This window comes from Diceros bicornis, chromosome 6, assembly GCF_020826845.1.
Source record: "Diceros bicornis minor isolate mBicDic1 chromosome 6, mDicBic1.mat.cur, whole genome shotgun sequence".
Lineage (NCBI taxonomy): Eukaryota > Metazoa > Chordata > Mammalia > Perissodactyla > Rhinocerotidae > Diceros > Diceros bicornis.
In genome coordinates, this window is record NC_080745.1 from 53230294 (window position 1) to 53251736 (window position 21443).

The following is a 21443-nucleotide window of genomic DNA, read 5'->3' on the forward strand; positions in this document are numbered from 1 at the left end:
AGATATTTAAAAGAAACTAAGTAGTTGGGAATTGGCAAATTACAGGAGACTATAGAGCTGCTAGGTCCCAAGGACCAGTTGAGAAATGAGTTGTTTACTAGTGAGGGTAGATAGTTTCTCCAGAGGAAGATTTTTTTCTAAGTTATAAATTAAACCTTCTTGGCTTTGGAGATCATCTCCCAAGTTTAACTTCCTCATATTTGTTTAGAACCAGTCATGCTACAGGCAAAGATTTTCAAAATACTCATTAGCCAAAGATAAGATCTAAAGTGAGGTCAAGAGCCCTTTCTAAAATGCTATTCTTTTCTCCAAACCAGCATGGAAGAGTAGAAAGAGCACTGCACCGGGAGTCAAAAGCTCCCATCCTAATCCCAGCTCCGCCAGGAAGTGACCTGGTGTGTGGCCCTGGGTAAACTGCTTCATCTCTCTCTGAAGATATCTAAGACTTCTTCCAGTTGGAAGACCAACTTATGGTCAAAAAGGGCAAGCACAAGATAAGCCTATAACCTAACATTTATCCTTAGTAACAGGCATAAACTGGGCCTGTATCCTAGAGGATGAAGCCGATAAATCTCTCTTGACTCTCATATTCCTCAAGAAGGTAATCTTATTGTCCTAGACACTTGAAGTTAAATTCTGGAATCAAGTGAGCTCCCTCCCTCTCTTTTGACAATTCACTATCAACAGGTATGATGACAACTTCCTAGTGTCTTTCACATCTGCACTGTTTTTTCCACTCCTGGTTCAGGCATTCATCTCCTCACGTCACGGTTACTGAGGTTGAGTGTCTCCCAACTGCTGTTCCAGCTGCCAGGTCCCTCCCTCTGTGCTCCCAACACATCATCAGCATCACATGATAAATGTCAAAGTCTAGCATGCCATCATGTCATAAAACTTTTCTCTATCAATCAAACAACTATAGTTTCATAGTAGAGTTCAAAAGGAAAACATCTGCTTTATAGATAACTTTCCTCAAACATTCATGAAAATTAATACGTATTTTAAGCATACTGATTTTCTGTTTACAAAACTATTACAATCAATTATACTCCGCAAACTGATAATATGTTGACTGTTATACCAAGGACAGCAGCTCTTTTATATGAGAAGACTATATTAAACCTACGTGTATTTGAGCAACTCAGTAAACGTCATAACACTGCAGTCTGAAAAATGCAATTTTATGTGTGCACAGACATATATAGATACACTGAGATACATGAAAGAGGAAGGGAAAGAAAGCACACACAGGAAAGAGAGAGATAATCTAGTTTGTTTCTATTGCCTAGGATCAAGTGAAGCTTAAAATTCACAGAGTAGGTACTCTGTTCACGAAGGAGAGCTTCATAAATGTGTTCACCTACAATCATAACTTAAAGCACTTAAAAGATTTTTCCAATAATCCTTATGCTTCAAAAAGAACACCAGTACCAACGTTGTTAAAACATTCTCATAATAGAAAAAGGACAACTGTTTCTAGGATGTCTTTGTTGCTTCAAGTTAAAAGGCAAAGTACAAAGACTGTCATTCTACAGTTTAAAAAAAAAGTGACAATTAGCCCACGAGCCCAATGCCATGATGTGCAGCTGGCCTCCACCTCTCCAATCCCTATCTTCCACTTAAAAAACCCTCTGCCAAATAACCCAACTGGTCTACTTGTTCCCCTAAACCAGTTGGCACATTATCACCTCCACACCTGGGACCACACCATACCCTGGGTCTGATGACCGTTGCTCACTCTTCTTACTAGTTACCACCTTCCAGACCCACTCAAATGCTTCCTTCTCCTGGAAACCCTCCTCACTGGCCCAAACCCTGGGGATCTCTCCTCTCCTTCAAATGCTACAGACCTGATTCTTTATGCCTCCATCTCACAACTAACTTAGAGTGCCTTTGCATCTTTCTGAGATCCCTGACTTTTCTCTCTCACCAGATGACACAAGTCCATCTGAGGCAGAGATTGTGCTTCAGAGGCCTTATATCCCCCAGGACCTAGCAGATTCTGAATAAATAGTCATTGTTGATATAATGATGTTTAAGTTATATAACAGCCACAAAGGAGAAAGGAAAACTTTCCCTTTGACTGCTGATATCAAGAATAAACAAATATTATAGCTGTTAAAACCAGCTGGCAAGCAAAACCCAAGCGGCAGACACCTTTCTTTGCTCGTTACATGTTCCAACAATACAGAATGCTACTACTGAGAAAGCAAATCTGATACTTACTAAAGGGAAGTCGAGTTTACAAAAGAGTGTTGTCATATAAAATCTCAGTTCTCTAAACACTAACTCACTGAAGAGAACAGAGGCAATAAGTCATTCTATCTTCCCTTTCAAGCAAGGAACACATGCATACATATTTGACAATCTTGCCAAATTACTAACTTCTTAAATATGAATCTCTCTCCCAGTGTACATGGTATAGCTACAAACATCTACCTATTTACCTACAAGTGCTCCTAAATGCATAAATGGTACCCACTTAGTTTTTCAAGGCAGTTCATTTAGTTTTTCAAAATGCAGTTTTTCAAGGAAACTCATAACTACTAGAACTATCATAAGTATACATTTGCTTATATGGTTTAAAGTCAAAAGTTACATATTTGTATTACAACATGCCTCTGCCAAGAGTCATTATCATAGACACACACACAGAGTCACTAGTATACTTTGATTAGTGCCAATACATTTCTGCTTTTATGAGAGGGAATAAACACTACCATCATTCTCAAAAAGCTGTGTCATAAATCAGATGTCCTACTATGCAATTATATTAATTATAATTGCCCATGACAAAGACACTGACTTTTTTTTTGGGGGGGGGGGGCGCCGAGGAAGATTGGCCCTGAGCTAATATTTGTTGCCAATTTTCCTCTTTTTGCTGAGGAAGATTGGCCCTGAGCTAACATCTGTGCCCATCTTCCTCTATTGTGTATGTGGGACGCCGCCACAGCATGGCTTCATGAGCGGTGTGTAGGTCTGCGACCAGGATCCAAACCCGTGAACCCTGGGCCACCTAACCGCAGCATGCAAACTTAACCACTACACCACTGGGCCAGCCCCAAGACACTGACTTCTTAAATATTTCAAGCATAAACAACCAAATGAATTAGTCAGCACTCTTTAACTTGCAGATTATAGAAATGGCACTTGAAGCAGTGCAGGAAAAGCCAGGTAGGATGTATTGACTCTAAATAACACAGCCGCCAGACAGCCATAGGGGTAGCTGGGCTTTAGGATCAATTCAAAATGAACTCTACCAGGACAAGATGGCATCTTTGCTTCTACAGGTTTGCTTCATTCTCCTTTCCTGAAATCTGCCTTCTTTCACTTAATTCCCAGCTCTGCCACTAAGAGGTACTATTCTATGATTGTAATTTTAAAAATTCTCAAGAAAAACTCATGCTGGTCCAGATTGGGGCCATACACCCACTCAGTGGCCAAGGTCCCATGTTGGCCAGTCTACACTAGAAATACCTAGTTGGATTGGCGAGAAGAGCAGTAAGTTCTCCACAAGGTGAGTTTACTTCACAGAAGTGGGAAGGAGGGATCATTTTGTCTGCCCAAAAAACATCACCACCTATCTATTAAGAAATTCCTTTTTTTTTTTTTTGTGAGGAAGATCAGCCCTGAGCTAACATCCATGCTAATCCTCCTCTTTTTGCTGAGGAAGACCGGTTCTGAGCTAACATCTATTGCCCATCCTCCCCCTTTTTTTTTTTCCCCAAAGCCCCAGTAGATAGTTGTATGTCATAGTTGCACATCCCTCTAGTTGCTGTATGTGGGACGCGGCCTCAGCATGGCTGGAGAAGCGGTGCGTCAGTGTGCGCCTGGGATCCGAACCCAGGCCGCCAGTAGTAGAGCACGCCCACCTAACCGCTAAGCCACAGGGCCGGCCCGAAATTCCATTTTATGTCTAATGCAAAAGCTTATCTAAGCAGTCCTCAACCTGGTAATAAATTACATTCTAAAAGTTCACTTCTAGAGTCTAAAGTTAATGAACTAGTATGTAGCACCTGAAATGCATCTATCTCTGTTTCACTAAAGACAAAATGTAGAGATTGGCTTCTCTGGCCAGTCTTTAAAAGCCTATGTAATTCATGATTTCTCTGAAGTAAAATGTTAATAATATTTCTAATATTATACTCAAATCCCATTTATAACATTGTTCCTGTAGAAAAATGTATTTGAAATTCCACCTAGAACAAGAAAAACATGCTCAATTTAATTCATTTACGGAGTATCTAGTAATGACAGTGGCTTCCATTGTACACATATTATTTTACATTTAATCTGTACACAACACAGAGCAAGGCAGGTGTTAACAACCGCACTGAAGCCACAAGGAAATTGGGAGTCAAGAAGGTTTTGATGCCCAAGGTCATTTGTCAAGGTGAGTCACAGCCAGCTTCAAAGCTGTGTATGTTTGACTCCAAAGCTGGGACTATTATGTCTGATACTCCTAGCAGACAGACAGGCACAGGCTTACAGCTGAGGAGACTGAGAGCTAATGTTTCAGACTCTGTAAATATCTGGATTTCCCTGCAAAGAAGAGAAGGACTAGTGGGCAGTTACAGTCAATAGCCAGACATTAACTTTCCATATCTTCCAAAGAGAAGGTACCTCTGTGTTGCAGAACAAAAGAAAATATTTCTCTGGGTAAGCCTTAAACTATACTGATGCTTGTACTTACATGAAGATCTCTGAAAATCAAGGGTCTATAAAGAGTATCTTCATAAAAAATTTCTTTTGCCCTGTTGAAAAAAGAGGGCACTATCTACTAAAACAGCTGTCCAAGGTGTTTTAAAAGAAAATTAAAATTGCAAAAATAACTGACTAATGTGACTCAGGTCTGCCAGTATAAATGCAATGGCTGCATTTAACAGCATTAACGGTGTTTCACACTTAAAAAAAAAACTTTTTGGTTATGCAGTATTTAATACATATGAGAGAATATATTTAACATGTTTTTCAGGGAAAATAATATTAAAATCAACAATCATGAACCCAACACCCAACCTAAGAGGCAGACCATTACTGAGAAACCATGGCAGCCCCAAGTGCTCCTTCCTGTCTGAGGCTGACAATCATTTCTTTCTGTGCACGTCGGACAAAAAAGTTTGAAAGCCCTTGGTCCAAGATGGGACTTTAATAATAAATTAACTTGTGCCTTTCGAAATCACAGTGGAGAGGTGGTTAGAAGTAATAAGACAGAAAATAGCTGAATTCAATCATAAAGGCAGGGAACAGCTAAATGGTATATTATCTTAACCCAGAAACTATTAGACCTATCACACAGACCTCTAGGAGCTTTTGGTTTCACTCCATGGTCCAAAGTCAGGACTAATCACTAGGAATATGAAATTAAGTTAGATCCTTTAAAGCCCTTCAGATTATTACACAAGTGACGTGAAATCTGACTGGTCAACTCCAAATTATTCCAAACTGAGGTAAGGTATTACTAAGCTAGGACAAACTGGTTCTCCCACCAGAGCCTTAAACACGTCAGACACCATAAAAAGAAACAGGAAAGGAGCACTCTGACTAACGACAATGAACTCCACTTCATACATCATGGAAAAAAGAACAATAACTTGAGAGGGGAAAAAAAATCAAAGAAAACAGTCAATAATTTACTAAGAGTTTAACTTGGTTGTAATCGTGTGTTAAGCAATTTATATTACAGGGAAAAAATTTAAGATATGTCATCTGTGAAGTTAAAGAGTTTACAACATACATCAAAAGAAAGGACACATATACTAAACTAGTGAACAAGTCAGTATAAATTGTTTGACTATAAACTACATATTGAGAATAAGAAAGTCTAACACGTAGTACAAATTAAATGGTACAGTAAATGCTTGCTAAGGAAGAGAGGGAAGGGGAAGATAGGCTTAACTAACACAAAGCAATGACACTTAAAGAACATCTTAAGGATGGCATACATATGTAGGGGACACCTACATGAACATAGTTTGCTGATTATTAAAGTGAGACTCTCCTTCAGCACTTGACACTGCTGCCTTGTTTTATAGCTACTGGGGTACACAGCATCCATTTTCATCATACTCTGAGAGTCCTGAAGGCTGGGTCTAGGGCTTGGATTATCTTAAACATCCAGAAGTCCCAACCTTGACACGGAACATGTTTTATAAATGTTTGGAAGAAAAAAAATGAAGGGTCAACTTGGTCAACCTTAAATACCTTATTTAAATGCCTTATTTGTAGTGATAACCTTGGATAAAGGTAGACCTCTTCAATGCAGGAGAAAGACTATAGTACAACACTTGATGGGGAGCACTGTCTCTCAAGTTAAAAAGGAAGCTCTCTGTACAGGGGTGTGTGCGTGTGTGTGTGTGTGTGTGCATGTCCTGAAAGGGAGAGAAGGTGGTACCTAAAGGGTGAAAAAGGAGTATATCAGTTCAGGCTAAATTATGCTCCAGTAAAAAATAGCACCAACATTTTGGAGGCCAACAACAGAATAAGGTTTATTTCTGGCTCCTGTTTGGTTACCTGCAGGTGAGATGTGACTTGGCACTACGTCCTCTTCACTCTGGGACCAAGGCAGAAGGAGAACCCCTAACTGGGACATGCTAGTCTCATGGCAAAGAGAAAAGAGAGATGGCAGAACCAGGCCATGTCTATTAAAGCTGCTGCTCATAAATGGCACGTCATTGTTATTCACATTTCATTGGCCAAAATAAATTCTATGGCCAAGCCAGCCATGGGAGTCAACCCTCAGTGGGGTGGGAAAGCAGACGGATGGAGGGTGGGTAGAAAGGAAGAGCAAATATTTTGACAATAATATAATCTACCACAAAGGGAATGGAAAATGGCTAAAGAAGTACTATTCTTCCCTCCAGTAATGATAAACAAGGCATCCTATTATAAAAAGTAGTCCTTCCGTTTCTATGGTACTTTACGCTGTTTTCATAATCTTTCAGTTATTGTCTTACTATATCCTCACAACCATCCCAGTGAAGTCCCAAGACTTGCTCAAGGCCCCAGCAGCACCTGAACTGGAATTCCAAGTCTGGTGTTCTTTCACCGAATAGGCCTTTCGCTGAGGCCTCCGTTTCACCTGCAAAATGGAGATAATCCTAGACTCTTCCTAAGAAGGCTCTTGAGATAGTAAGCAAAACAATGTATTTAAAACACACAAGCACAAAAAGACACCCAATAAATTTAAGGTAGTAGTATTATTAAATTATAATACTGTCCCCTAACTCATATCTTTCCCAAACTTTATCTTTAAATTTCATCATATAGTTTATTAACATTCCTTAAGTGTAGAAAATACATTTATTAATGATGTTTCCTTCACTTGTCAAAATCATAAGCTCCCCTAGTCTTACAGTTCTTTCTATACTCATACACACACTTTTCCCATGACTTCTACTACTTGTTCACTCCCTGACTGACAGTTTCTTAAGAACTTCAAGAAGTTTTGGAAAGCAGGACTATTAATGATTTTTATTTCCTCCCCAAATAAGGGAAATTTTTAAAAATTGAAGATATTCAGAGTCATTTGAAGTATGATGTAGATTCCAACATGGCTCCCAATTGAGAATGCATAAAGGGCTTAGCATCAGAGACCCTCTATCTTCTACATCCAGCCCTAATTAGACTCCCCTTCTCTCTCTGCATTCTACTAAACTACAGTTGTAGCCTTTCCCCAGAATGAGATCCTCCTTTCTTACCTCTGCTTCTTTGCTCAAACTGTTTCTTCTTTGTAGGGTGTTCCCTCAGCACTACCCCAACTCTGTTCAAAAATCCTGCCCAAATAACTGGATAAGTGCACCATAACGCATACACAAAGATATTCATCATAGTGTGCTTTATAAGAACAAAAAGTTGAGAACAACCTAAACGCCCACTAATAGGGAAATGGTTAAATACATTATAGACCACATACACATGGAATGCTATATAACAATAACAAAAATGATGTGGATGTATATTTATTGATGTGGCATGGTCTCAGGATATTGTCAATCAAATCAGGATTCACACAATATTTATAACAATCCATTTTAGGGAGAAAAAAATATGTATGTAATCTAGGCACAGAAAGAGTATGGCAGAATACAAAAAAACAATGTTAATAATGTTATCTCTGGGTAGTGATAATATTGATGAGTTTTCTATTCTTAATAATTTTCACATTTTTAAAGTTCTTTGCAGTTAGCATTGTTAACTTTATACTTTTTAAAAAAGTATTTTAGTTAAAAGGTATTAATCATTAAACGCCCAATTCAAATGTCATCTGCTCCTGAAACTCTCTAGCCCACTCTTGCCACACAGGTAATTTCCCTCTCCCGTCTGTTTCCTCAGTATTTAATACATCTTTTATAACATCTTCTACCATATTTGTTTTGAAATTATAGTTTTCTGTGTTCAGGCTTGATTATCATCAACCCCTGAAGTGGAATAAGCCTGTCTTATTTTTACTGGGATCCACTCTAACAACCCATGGCTTTCAGGTATCCAGCAAACTACTGAGGGAGTTGATCTGAACACAAAGCAAGGCTGTAAAATTTACACATTTGAAGCCTACACACCTAGTAGTGATCTAATCAAAAATTCATCTATACTGGGGATGTTCAGAAATAGCATAAGGTCTATTCTGGAGAGAGAAATTATAAATCAGAATATTTTAACTGTGGTGAAATTTTTCTGTTAATTATTACTCCCATGTTTGCTTTCAAAGTAACCAGAGATACCTTTATTCAACTTGATTAAGATACAGGTCAATATTTCTTAATCCAGAGGCAAGTCTCTCAGATTTCTATCCATGAGGTTCTGCCTGAAATGGAAAAGAATTAGATTTGCAATAATCCAAGTCCATCCCTGACTCAGTAGAAGTATAAATATCTTTTGTTTTAGGAGGAAATAAGGGAAATAAATGTTTTAAGATTATGTAAGTCTGATTAAGGGAACTGACACAAATGAATGTTTTGAAATATCCAAGGCATTTTTTTTAAGGTTCAATAAAGAATGTGTTTTGAGAACTAGGTGGGTGAGATTTAAAATAAAAACAACCACCACAGTCTTAGCTGTTACTTAGCAATTTCAGGCTTCAATTGTTCCCTTCTAAAGGGCAAATTAGAAAAACTGAAGAAGCTGCTTCTGGAAGAAATATTGAGATATCGGATCCAGTTTCCTTTCTTCCCTCCATTTTACTCCCAAAGATTTTAATCAAGCCAGTATGAACTTTAAACTGCCCAGGTTTGGTTTGGTTCTGTTTCTCTCTCTCTGGAGACAACTCACTTTCATTAAAACTTAATTTCCAAATCAAAAGCAAAGCTACATGCTGTGGTTAGTCAGGAGGCACCCTGGCTGCTGTCCCTACAGTGTCACTACTTGAGGAAATGCAGATTGGAGCGACAGGGAAGGGAGAGAAGGAAGTTCAAAAGGGAGTGACCAGTCTGAAGCATCTACAAGCATTGTCACTTAACAGCCAGAAGAGGTGGGGGTGCCAAGGGCCAGTTACAAAGCTGAGTTAACAACTTGAGAACTCTAGTCACACTCTTAATAGCTTTAAATTCTAAATTGATCTCAGCACTTATCTTCCATTTCATAAGCTATGTGAGCATGATAACTTGGGTTACCTAGTCAAAACCAAACTTTGCTTCTATCAACCAAACCAAACTCTTACCACCAAGGCTGAGACAGATAATTGAATAACTGTGGCTTAGAAATGTCATCACAACAGGAAACCTACCATCAGAGCTGTGCTGGAGTCAGCTCGCACCAGTCCGCTAGAGCTGACCGTCATATTCTCAGGATTTTCAGCAAGCCAGTAGTGAAACACAGCCATCATTAAAAGTTAAATCATATAAACATACAATTAAAATGCTTATACTAAAAGCAAAATAATAAATACTCCAAACTCATCACTTCCTATTTTACTATTATCTATACTCTGGGTGTTCCTTACAACTATTGTATCTGGATGGTGGAAAACTATATAATGGTGGGCTCCTGCACATCACTTCCCGCGTCTGCTTGCGGTGACTTTGTTGGTAGTTTGAAATCAGCCGTGATGGGAGTATTTACACCATGGAAGTCTGCAAATAGGACAACCCCCTCCTCCAGGAAAGGCTAGCTCTTAACAGTTACCTGAATATCACTACCTGCAACGTTAACGGACCACTGCCCAACAGTAGCTGAGGAAGTTGAGCTGGCTAATCTTCTCAGTCAAAATAAAAGTTTGTAAACTGTAAATCATGATACAAACATGAGGAAGGAAAGTAACTACTTTTATCATGCCTCTATAAGGTATGAGTCATAGCATAAAATACTATCCACACAGTCTTTTGTTTCACGAGAGATATTATCAAATCCAATATACAGGTGAGTCAACTGAGGTTGAGAGGCTGAGTAACTACTAAAAAGCACACGAGCAAGAGTTAGGCCTAAAAATGACTCAAAAATAGATGATCTTTCCACTAAGCTACTCCATGTACTAAGATTATCATTATCATAATGAAACCAAAATCAACCGCATATAACTGTGAGATAATTAGCAAACATTAATGGCCTTTGATGTGTAAAAAATGACATACACGAAGTGGGATATGGAGAAGGTGTAGACAAAGAGCTCAATTTTATTCATGTTCACCAAGTTTATTCATATTTACCTACAAAATGTACCCACAAAAAGTGGGTAAGAAATGAGGTCCATGGAAACAAACGGACCAAGAATATCTGTATTTGAGAAGGGCTATTCCAAGTTTAATATAAAAAAGAATCCTCTTTTAATTCTGTAAATACTTATCCTGTATCCACCAAACTGATGCATGCAACTTAAAATGACACACCCTACCAAGAAAGAATAATTTCTCATATGTTACCATCAATTTTCTGGTGTTTGGATGTGTATTTTAACATTATCTCTTTTAAACTTTTAAGTTATTTGATTGTGCTGTTCTTTCACCATGGTTTCTTAGAAAAAAATTCACCCATTAGTCAAGAGAATTCTAAAGAGCTAACAAAATTTTACTTACTGATTATTTAAAAAAATTCTTGTCATCTTGGTTTCCTATAAGTTACCGGCTTCTCCCATTGTCCCAGTACATTTCCATCATCTGTCATGAGGAGAAAGAATCTGATTAGTTATATGTCTCAAAAAGATCATTTCTTGCTTTCTACATCAGTCTTTTCCTTTCTTTATACCCAAACACAGAGAAAAATACAGTTAGTCGTCTCTTCCTTTCTCTCCAAAAAAGGAAGGAGAGAATAACAACATAGAAGATCTCCCCAAGAGAAAAAATATTTAAAGAGCAGTATTTCTACTGTTGGGATTTGGGGTGGAGAACCCTTAAAATACCCTCCCTTGTTTTCAAGAAGAGATTTTTAGTCTGATTCCTGGGAGGGAGCAGTATTGGAGTAACCCACTTTCTATCTCTCCTCCTCCACCCTCTCCTTATTTCTCCTAAAAAGTGAGTGACTAATTTGCCTGGGAGGACTGGAGGAAGCACTGGCTTAGTGCTTAGGACTGCAGTGAGCTAGGCAGCAAGGGCCTCCCTCCAGTTCTCTCCCTCCAGTTCTCTCCCTCCAGTTCTCTCTAACACTGGAGCCAGCTAATTTCCACACAGGAAGCAGGACAATGGCTGCCTGCTTCTGAGAGCGCCAGACAGCTCTCTTTGTTCCAGCTTCCCTCCAGCTATTACTAGATGACTAGGTCAGGGTTGCTAGGGTCGAATGCATGTTTTAGTTTCAAGGACACCGCACAGATAAAACTTTGGTTCAAAGTCCTACTACTTATTAGCCACGTGACCTCAGGAAAATCCATTCATCTTTTTCCAGCCTCAATTGCTTCATTTCCGAAAGAGGATCAAATGCCCTCTACTATACTGTGTGTTTGTGAGGATTTCATAAGACGAAAGATATAATCTGCCAAAGTCAAGTATGCTTTGATCCAACAAGGGTATTATCCCAGAACCAGGGACACCAATGCTCAGTGATCAGACTTGCTACCTTGTCCATATGTCCAATTCAAATTCTGAAGGTTCATATAATTCATGGAATAATGGAATATCCCCAGCAAAGTGCCTTCCTTTTTCTAAGACAAAGTCATTCAGAATGATGTTTTACTTTTTTTTTTATACTTTTGTTATACTTGGGATATGAAGTTCTATTTTCTTTCCCTTCACAGAAGAGCCCCAAATGAAAATACTCAACTTCTACCAAGTAGAATGCAACTATTCCTCAGTTTATGTGAGGAACATATGGCTCCAAGGAAACAACACTTATTAAATAGGAACCTGTTAACTTTCCTTACCTGAAGCCTCAGTGTTAAGTCATTCAGAGAGAAGAGATTAATATTAATTATAAAACGGCTCCATACACTGAGGTACCACGAGAAATACTGCCACCTCAGTTATAGACTTGATAGAAACCTCAAGTTATCCAAACCATTAGGGGGTGTGTGTGTGTGTGTGTGTGTGTGTGTGTGTGTATGTGTGTGTGTGGAAGGGGGCATAAAAGAGGGAGAAAATGGGACAAATACCACATAAATCCAGAGAGCTTCCTAGCAACAAAGAAAGAACTTGCCAACATCAATAAAAATAGCAGGGATGGACTGAAGAGTCAAATACTTGTAGATTATACCCAACACTGAGAGGAACATGCTTGTTGGCTAGCTATAGCTTTATATGCCTGGTCACTTGGCATGGAACCCTTTGAAAAGCATGGGAAATGCAGAAGGGTTTGATATAGGTCTAAAATAAATAAGCATGAACTCCCCCTCTGCTATTTAAGAGCAGTGTGGTCTTTGCCAGATAATTTAATCCTTCTAAGCCTCAGTTTCCAGGTCTGTAAAATAAGGACAATAACACAGACCTTGGAGAGTAATTACGTAGATTAGAGATAATGTATGTCCAGTGCTCCATCATAGAATATGTCCCCAAAATATAATTGCAATTATTGTGTTTACTAGTGCAAGTGTGATAGTCTATTAAATTCACGGTTACAATTGCAATTGGGGTTATACAGACCATTAAATTCAGACTCTTTCCCTATGTGAACATTTTAGAGAGAGGTTCAAATCATACTTTTGACAATATAAAACTTTTCTAAGTTGTTCTGAATGGAGTGTTAAATAAAAATCACCATCTTAGTTGATAGCCTTTACTAACATGCAAACAAAGCTCTAGTTATGCATTTGTTAGCATTCTTCATATCATTACTGAGTTTCTTTTTATGGTGATAAATTCTTGAAAGAGGGAATGAATCATTTCCATCAGTGCTAATTATTCTGGTGTGCACTGTAACGCCAAGTACTTAGGAGGCCTCTGTGGGAAATAAAAGCCACAGTAAGAATGGCAGACAGCCTATGGCCAAGGCTAACTTCACCTTACAGCCTCATCAACAACAGTACGGATTTGTCAGCTATGTTTTCAAGAAAAAAAAAGACCCAAAAGGTGAGGGAATCCTAACTTTTAAATGACACTTTCTATCTAAAAAAAAGTGCTACTTGACGCCTTCTAAGTCATCCTCTTTGGGACTCACTCCAATGATGGTGACTGCTCAGAATAAGTTGAATACTCTTCTTTTACCTTCAAAACTGGTGAACAATGCCCACAAGAAAATCTGTCTTGTTACAATTTAGTTACTCCTGATTTTTTAACAGAACCCACTTTATTTGCTATAATGGAAAATATTTTAATAGGTTCAAGAAATCAAATTCATCTTCAAAATTGGTAGTTTGCCACCACTATGGTTATTCAAAAGAATTACAAATTACTTCAACAATCGACTTTAATGAACTACCCATTTTGGCAGAAGACACTGTACTAAGAACTGGGGTGGGGAAGGAGTTATAAGGTGTTTGAGATGAAGTTCATTTAAAAGAATGCAGTGCAATGGCAGTATCACCAGAATATGAGCAATTAACTTAGCTGATGCACTTACAGAGAATATCTGGACGTATAAATCCTGGCTGGGATTGTTAAAAAAGCCCAGTACTTCTCAATCATGCTTCATATACAATGTAAGATTCCACTATGGTCAAGCAAAAACCAGACTAAAAAGAATATATTCCTTTTTAAATGTACGCTCTGTCTTCTAGGGTGAGGCCAAGCCTCCTCCGCCATGGTGGAAGGAGATGGGAGGGCATCAAAACCAAGAGCATTTGAGAGCTAAGATGCTAGAGGATGGCACTTGCACTAAGGCTTGTGGGAGATCAAAATTTGGCCACCCTGAAATATATCTCTTTACCTTGATTGTTTTCTCTGAAGGACATTTGACCTCCCCCACTAACTGCCTAAAGAATTTGACATGGTGGCTCCTTCCTGGAACAGATCTTCCATCTGATGGCTGTAATATAATGTAAAATAGATGTTACAATAGGAAAGGCACCAACAAGCCCATCTTATCAGAAATTCTGTCTCTCTGGCCACATTCTCTGGATGGCCCTGCGAGGAGTTGCCAGACAAACATTTACATTTATAAGGGAAATCTCCATTTGTAAAGGTATCTCCCTCTCTGTCTTGGGAAGAGGGGGGATGACCTCATTTCTAGAAACTTATCAATGTGGAAGGTGAGGTCTTAAATCTGCATAATAACCTTACCCTTGTTTACAGTGCTTTAGTGGTAATCTCCTGTAACTGACACCCCCCACCCCCAACATCCTCCTTTGTCTTTAGAAGAAGATGGTATTTAAGACGAGAATTTCTGCTATTGTGTTAAGAAACGCAGTGTCCCTGCTTTCTCCCATGTATACATGTTATTAAACTTGGTATTATTTTCTCCTGCTAACCTGTCTTGTTGATTATTTGGCCAGCCAGAAGAACCTTAAGGGAAAGGGCAGAGGGAGATTCTCCCTCTTCCCCCGACCGGCTGCAGAAATGGATAAAAGCTCTCGTACCCACAAGACGTGATTGTTTTGGAGTCTTAGACTCTTTTCTCCCAAGGATTTAGTTCACTAAGAGGGTCTGGGCTTCCTCTATGGGAGACAGTGTCCTAGGGTCATTAAGAGCAAGTGCTTTGCAGTCACACAGAACTGCATCCCCTAGTCTGCCCTGAAGACCTTGAGCACGTTATTTAATTTCCCTAAGCCTCAGTTCCTTCATCTATAGACTGCTGGTAATAGCAAGACTACAAATTAATGTGTTATATGGGTTAAAAGACATAACGCCTGCAATTAATAAAGCTTATGGCAAACAATAAATGCTCACTAAATGTTGTTGCTGTTGGAAGAAGTCCACTATCCTCATCCTTACGAGGCAAAGCAAGTACCAGAGCGATACCAACAAAAAAAGAGGTATCCCCACAAGCTCAAATATGCTCCAGCCCACTTCACCAGGAGACCAGAAACAGGCTTGGGGTAAAGTCTCATTTAGGAATAAAGTGCAAATTGCTCCTGTATTTGTGCATATACCTTGGGAGCAAAGTGAGAGTGGCAGCAGCCATCAGAGGCTTACTGGCCAGTGGAAAAATGAGAAACGTTAATACCTGCCATATAGAAATAAAATTGAATCACTTGCTCGAGATTACTCCGCTAAGAAATGGCAGAGCTGGGATTCAAATCCAGGCAGTCTGGCTTCAGTCCTTGTTCTTAACCACTGCACAACACTGTCTCCTCAGCACTGAGGAAGAGCAATAACTTACAACTGACTGAGACACAGAGTAGGAGCAGGCCAGAGAAAGGCAAGAAACACTCTAAAGATGACTGAAGAGAAGAGGGAAATAATACAAAAGAGCAGTTAATGGGGCCAAAGAGTAAAAGGACCAAAACCACTAATGATTGTAAATTAGAAGCTAAAAATACACAGTCATAATATGAGATACTAAAAGGATGGCACTGTGAAAGTGAACTAATTTTGGAATTGAGCACTTGCCTAAAGACAACAGTGACCAGAAGACACAAAAGCTGAGAAGATCCCACTTAGGTCCTTTATATAAGCCACACTATGACTTAGAAACACCTGTCGTGAATGTCTCGTACACTCAAAACACCAGCCATCAAGGGAGGGCCCTGACAGCACACGAGTTGCTTACCAAGGCAGAGCTTCCTCCTGACTTCTCCCTGCATTTCTACAGCAGAAAAGAGGAGGAAAAGCCACCCAGGGATGTTGAGTTCTCTGCAGTCAGAAGGAAGGAAGAAGACAGAACGGAGGAGAAATATGCTCCTAGCTAAGTAGGAGAATGCACGGAGAAGAGAGAAAGGATAAAAAGGAGCCATATTCCTGGCCAGCCTCAAATGTGGCCGACTCTAAAATGGCCCCCATGATCCCTGTCCCTTATTATCTATGCTTGCGTAATCCCCTCCCCTTGAGTGGGGGTGGGACCTGTGATTTGCTTGTAACCAACAGAATAAGGCAAAAATGACAGGATACATGAGGTTACATCACATAAGATTCTAATGTCCTTTCTGCTACAAGATTCTCTCCCTTGCTGGCTTTGAAGAAGCAAGCTGCCATGTGGTGAGCTGCCTGTAAGGAGAGCCACATGAGGGCAGCCTCTAGGTGACAGTTAACAAGAAACTGAGGCCCTCCATCTGAGAGCCCACAAGAAACTTCCAACAATCACATGAGCTTAGAAGCAAATCCTTCTCCAGTTGAGCCTCAGATAAGACAGTAGCCCTGGCTGAAACCTTGACAGCAGCCTTATAAAGTACCTAGCTAAATCATGACCAGACTCCTGACCCACAGAAACTGTGAAATAGTTTGTGCATTGTAAGTTTAAAATGATATTGTTATGTAGCTATAGGTAACTAATACAGAAGGGAAGTGAGGTATGAGTTCCTGATGTAACCACACGTCCCTCCAAGAGAGGAGGGGAAGGAAGAGGAAGGCCCAAGGGCCAGCGCCTGTGATAGTGATCCTGCCCTTACATTGGCATGCATCCTCCTATTCAACTATCTCTGAGTCAGACCCTCCGTTTCCTCTCTTACCACACAGGTCCTGTCACCCTATTCTTGTCATTTGGAGGACATAATGGAACATATTTACTAAGGAAATAACAATCCTATAAATGGTGATCAGGCTCTCTGGCTGGCCTGCAAAAGCTATTTAACATGCCAAACACTGACACATTTAAAATAGCAAGTGGATTTTGACCATGATATAAGCTATACTATGACCCTACCCATCATAAAATAATATTAACAAGAGTATTTTAAATATGATATAATGGACTTATATCCATTATAACACTTTATAAAAGTCATGTTCAAAGAGACAAGTTGGAGACTTTCTGTATTATTGGTTTTGAGAACAGAATAAAAATTAAGACATCCAACGTTCCATCTAAATTTTGCTAATATGAGTTCTTTAAAAACCAAACATATATATTCTTAATTCTTCTGAGCAAGTACCGATAGCTTCTACAAATTAATTCAAGTAACAATTCTCAAGCAGAATACACAGCTAAGACTAACTCACTGAGCCAGAGACCTCTTACTCAACAGGCCTCTTGCTACAAGCAGAAACTGGTGGGGAAATCTCACAATCACATCATTTGAAAGCTGGAAAATCCTCATTAATCTTCTAGTCCTGGCCTCTCAGTTGACAGATAATGACCCATAGTCCCAAAATCTTTAAGTGGCCTGTTCAGGGTCACTCAGAGCACAACCTGGGCCTCTTGTTTCCCCAGGCTTCTTCTCTCCCAAGCCTACTAAACTTTAGCTTCAACACCAGAAATAATGAAATCAGTGGTATCAAATATTCTATAAGAAAAAATTGGAACTAACTTTCCATGACACTATAAAGCTCCTACTTGTAAAAACTAAGCTCTGTGGCAAGAGGAAAAAATAACACTGAATAAGCATTCATATTTAATGTTCAATCCATTTTCAAAAGCAATGTACAGTATTTTCTAAGTAAACTGAGATGCTCCTAAAATAGCTGCCTTTTCTTATGAATGCTCTGTTTTTTCTTTTTTTAACGCATGTTAAGTAGGTAAGAAAATCAAAAGAAGCCTAGAACAAACAGTTGTGCAAGTATGTCTAGCCCATTGCTTTATATATCCCTACTCCTAAATTCACTGATTCATTCCACAGATAATCTGGGGGCACCTACTATGCCAAAGCATTGTGGTAGGTGCTGTGTATAAGGAGCCTGTCTGGACATAAACAAATAATGCTTACTAATATTTTCGTCACAAGTAACCACATCTAAACAAGCAACCACTGCAGAGACAGAGATTTCCAGTATGTGTTCTGGTAGGCTATAAGGAACACAGACTGAAGCTCTCTTTTCTCCTAGAAACTTCCATATTTAAAATAAATAGCAACTTGTTTTTCTGTGCAATGATATTGCCTTAAGGCCGCAGTGGGAGTTATCAAAACAAAGGGGTGAAACACCCCCAGGTCATATCCCTCCAGATATGACCTCCAAGGTCATACCTCCTGTCACAGAACTCTCAGCAGCCTAAAAGCAATTTTTTTTTTAAAAGAAAGTCGTCCTTCACTCAACATTCTCCTCCCTAATCTTTTCCTCAGTACCAAGAATAAATATATGTTTAAAACACATCAAAAAGAAATAAGGGCTTATTTTCTCCCATGTAGCCAGCAGTTTTCTCTCCTCAACATGAACTTAAACCTCCACCTCTGAGTATTACCATCTCTAGGACATTACTTAACATGTGCATATTTTAAATGCATCTGAATGCTCTGACATAGTATTACTAATGCTAATATAACTAACAGTAAAAATAGACAAACTGTTTACCACATGCTGGGCTCTTTTCTAAATGTTTCACATGTATAATTCATTTAATCTTGACAACAGCACTATGAGGCATGTTACTATTATTATCCTAGTTTTACAGAAGAGGAAACTGAGGTAGAGTTACTGAGAAAACAGGCACAGTTGTTCATGAAGCGCCTCCATTCAACAAAGCATTAGCGAGAGACCTCCACTCCCCCTGGCCTCGTGTTTTCGCTTGGAGGACTTTCCATTAGCCTAACGGTCCAGTCTTCTCCCCAACCTTCTCCTTGGGAGAGAACAAGTGAATTCTCTGAACGGTGAGTGGGAGAAGGGCCTGGACAACGTGGCCCAGACTCTCCTGGTTTCCTCCCTTTCCAGAGCCAGACTGCCCACAGATAGGGCCAGTCTAGGCCGCTCCCTCCCACACTATGAGGGGGAAATTGGTCTCACTTGAGCATGAAATACCAGAAAACCCACTTGGCCAGTCTTCTAATCAGCTTTATTTCTAATAAACTTCTGTATATGTAACTCCCACTGGTCTATCCATTGGCCCCAAAATTGGGTGAGAAAGAAGGGTGTTAGTCAACTGTTCACCTCCCAAGCCCTGGCACAAGTAAAACCCAAATGGTTGGCAAGATCTTTGTGAAAAAGGTAAATACCTCTTTTACAAAAAAAGGAAACCAAAAATCAAAAGGATGCAAGAACATAAACAGCACAGTTCAACAACGTGCCTGCAGAGTTGCTCTCATTAGTGAACCTGCTTTTCTAACTCACTGTCAGGTGGCATCTAAAAGACAAGGTTATTCCTCTACTGTCTTCTCTGTGTTGGACCTAAAAACACTATCTCCTTTCCAAATAAATAAAATGCACACAGGTAACCTTTTCCACTGTAGTGTCCTAACTTAAGGTAGTGAAAAATTCCTTAGCACCAGTAGCCGCATTATTTCCACAAAACAGGCAAGGTATATATTATGTTCAGCCTGGCAAAGTCTGTATTTTTATCAACTGCATGATACTTCTACCACAGAAAGTACAGTGACAAAAATACTACCCACAACTCTGTCATCCCGCAATAAAAATGTCTCTATTCTTTAAACTTACCATTTGATCTTTCCTTTACTCTCAAAGTGCAGTGCTTCTGGTTTTAAAAATACACTGAAAGGGCTTTCATTCAGTAATATTGATTTTTTTTGCTATAGAGATATATCTTAAGATATATAAGATATATCTTATATGCAAAATTTTATATTTTATATATAAATATCTTAATGCAGATAATTTGAGCTTCACGCTTTCATATTCAAACTGTATTTAATAAGAATAGTTTCCTTTGTGTTATCTGAGCAAAAATTTCAACATAAAAACCAACACATTTATTCCACAATAAATTTAAAAGCAAAATTAACTTTTTCAGCAATGCATATAAGTGAAGGAAGTCAGTCATCTAGCACCATCAGCTTTACAGAAAAGAACAAATGACAGATACACTAGCACTTACATGCCTTAATTCTTGCAACAATCCTGATGTAGGTAAGGCAGCTGTAGCCTTATTCTCATTTTCAGAAAAGGAACCTGAGGTTCAGAGAAGTACAGTGACATGCCTAAGTTAAGCTACTTTGTAAGTGGCAGGGCTCGACTTTAAACACAGTTCTATTTGAGCCAAAGTTTGTGCTTTTTCTCCTCTAGGCCACTATGAAGTGAGAAGTAATGGGGAAAGCCTCTGAGAATGAGCAGTGATCAAAATTTAAATGAAGAGCCAAAAACAAAGACTGACAGTGATGCAGCGTGATATGATGTAACGTGATGTGTCAGCCCCATTTATTTACTAGCACAGCCTGGGGTAACTGGTAAGAAAGGAGAGAAGAAAGAAAAAAATCAGACAACAGAAATAACAAACAGCAGACTGGCTGTGGAGAATATGAGAAGAAACACCAACCAAAATGGAGAATTACGTGGGGGCATTTGGTTATGGATTACGCCTAGACCAGTGGTCAGCAAATTTTTCTGTAAAGGACCAGAGAGTCAATATTTTAGGCTTTGCAGGGCATATGGTATCTTTTGCAGCTACTCAACTCTGCCATTATAGTGCAAAAGCAGCCACAGATAATCTGCAAATGAATGGACATGGCTATGTGCCGATAAAACTGTATTCACAAAAACAAGTCTCAGGCCAGATTTGGCCTTCCAGCTGTAATTTGCTAACTCCTGGCCTAGACAGTCACCTGGCCTCCACAGGAAACCTATGACATCCTAAAGAAGCAAAGAAAAAGATGCTACAGGTGACATAAAAAAATCTAGGGACAACATAACCATTCAGCCGGCAGCAAGTACCCCATGTGGTGCCATTCCCACAAGCACCCAGTCTGTGGGGGGCTCAGCACGGCCTTTTGACTAACAGACTGAACTGATGCATTGGCTCAGTGTTAGTTTATCCAAAGTTATTAACATTCAAAGCACCAATCTGTAAAATATTGTGTCGATCATGACTCACAGAACTGTTAAGCCCACTCTTACCGCATATTTTACATGAATGATCATGGGAAAAATCGCCCCAATGTTTCAAAAGTAACTACAAAAGAAAACTGTCAGGAACAGAGGCGACTGAATGAAGCCTGGCTTCTATCTCTGACAGTTCCTCCACCTGGAAAACTCTCCCTGACTTTTCTTGTACCATTTTCCTACCTCACTCTTGCTCCTCATTTAGGTGTCAATTTAAACATTTTTTCCTCTAAGAAGCTTTTCTCAAACATCCCAGAGGAAGTCAAGCCACCTGCCATACACTTCTAC

General features: G+C 39.3%; 1 protein-coding gene across 9 annotated transcripts in view; it reads right to left on the reverse strand.

The window, feature by feature from the left end:
* The window catches only part of SGMS1 (sphingomyelin synthase 1), a 281381-nt gene that overhangs the window by 82093 nt on the left and 177845 nt on the right, over positions 1-21443 (reverse strand). For 7 of the 9 annotated variants that reach the window (XM_058543450.1, XM_058543443.1, XM_058543448.1 and 4 more), the window contains one exon: positions 11010-11090. The gene's annotated coding sequence lies outside the window, so the exon portion shown is untranslated. Of the gene's footprint in view, positions 1-8723; positions 8780-9724; positions 9847-11009; positions 11091-21443 lie in introns of those variants that run through there. The other 2 variants (XM_058543454.1, XM_058543449.1) reach the window with 2 other exon arrangements.